This window comes from Octopus bimaculoides, chromosome 22, assembly GCF_001194135.2.
Source record: "Octopus bimaculoides isolate UCB-OBI-ISO-001 chromosome 22, ASM119413v2, whole genome shotgun sequence".
Classification (NCBI taxonomy): Eukaryota; Metazoa; Mollusca; class Cephalopoda; order Octopoda; family Octopodidae; genus Octopus; species Octopus bimaculoides.
In genome coordinates this window covers 12,719,941-12,721,985 of record NC_069002.1, presented here as the reverse complement: position 1 = coordinate 12,721,985, position 2,045 = coordinate 12,719,941, and positions in this window count along the sequence as shown.

The following is a 2,045-nucleotide window of genomic DNA, read 5'->3' as shown; positions in this document are numbered from 1 at the left end:
CTTACTCTTTTACTCGTTTACTTGTTTCAGTCATTTGACTGTGGCCATGCTGGAGCACCGCCTTTAGTCGAGCAAATCGACCCCAGGACTTATTCTTTGTAAGCTTAGTACTTATTCTATCGGTCTCTTTTGCTGAACAGCTAAGTTACGGGGACGTAAACACAGACACAAACATATATATATATATATATATATATATATACATATATACGACGGGTTTCTTTCAGTTTCCGTCTACCAAATCCACTCACAAGGCTTTGGTCGGCCCGAGGCTATAGTAGAAGACACTTGCCCAATGTGCCACGCAGTGGGAATGAACCCAGAGCCATGTGGTTGGTAAGCAAGATACTTACTACACAGCCACTCCTGCGCGTATATATACAAATATATATACATACGTGCATATGATAGACTCTCCTGTGAAAGAGGATGTATGAACATTTAGCTTTTGCTGAATGACCTGTGCAAATGATTTGTTTATAGTGATTAAATGTTATGTTGTGCATTAACTCAATCTCTCTATCAAATCGACATTGTCTGAAGAGGTGTACAATGTATCATGTGTCTGAAGAGGTGTACAACGTATCATGTACCAGGAGTCAAATTGACTGCAAAGCAATGTAATATGAAGTGTTTTACTCATACACACACACACACACACACATATACATACACACACAAATATACACACACACACACGCACATACATGCCTAACCAAGGCAATATCTAATCCCATAACTGGTGACCAGCATAATGTAACTTTAAATGAAATTTTGTGGTGCCAATATTGCCAGCAATTATAGACTATCATACTTCCTCTCGTAAGTGTTAAGAGCACTCATTGAGATGTCTCCAGATGTTTGTGAAAGCATAGAGGACCTCTTCAGCAGGGTTAATGAATGTAACCACTCTCATGACCTGTCAGATTGTATGGTAGGTAGTATGGATGTGGTATCACTTTACCCATCTATCGACATTGACTTTGCTGTAGAAAAATGTGTGGAAATTATCTCCGAAAACAAAGGAGTCTTCCATGAGGTGAACATGAAGGAACTGGGCCTCTTCCTGAAGCTTGTTTATGATAGAGAATACTTAGATCACTACGACGTAAGTAGATTCTGCCCCATCAGGTTGGAATGAGGTAGGCTACCCACAATCACATCAGCAGCTAGGAAAGACACCGTGGAGCGCTGGAGTGGATGGAATGCACCCACCCACGGCCCAGGGGATAACATCCAGACATGGAAAATGGTTGCATATGTAGTGGGCGCAAGTCTAAAGCCCACCCTACAGAACCATATAATTAAATTCAATGAGAACCTATATGTGCAAGTCAAGGGGGCAGCCATCGGTGTCAGTGTGGCTGGGGACGTGGCAGGCCTCTTCATGACCTGGTGGGACAGAAAACTGAAACAAACACTTGGTAGCAATCAGACTGTACGGAAGATATGTGGATGACATCAACATCATAGTCAAGACGCAATCGAACAGTCAAACTGAATAGAATGAGAGGATCATGATGGAAAGCATCCAGTGTATAGCTAATTCTGTACACCAAAGCATCAGGGTAACTATAGATCACCCAACAAGGCACCCAAACAACAGACTCCCGGTCCTTGACACAGAGCTTCGGCTAGAGACCATTATAACAAGGTTCAAATTCTCCAATCACACTATATGAAACCCATGTCCTCGAAATACGTGATCCATAAGAGTTCACACAATGTGAAAATTATTATATTGATAGCTGACTTAGTTAGAATAATGAAAAACATATCATCCATAACAGAAACACACACATTATTAAGAGCATTGTTATTATTATTATTTCCACCAACTACTTTATCAATGTCTCTTGCATTCTGGAATTCAGATGTTCATATATATCATCATCATCATCATCATCATTTAACGTCCGCTTTCCATGCTAGCATGGGTTGGACGATTTGACTGAGGACTGGTGAAACCGGATGGCAACACCAGGCTCCAATCTAAATTTGGCAGAGTTTCTACAGCTGGATGCCCTTCCTAATGCCAACCACTC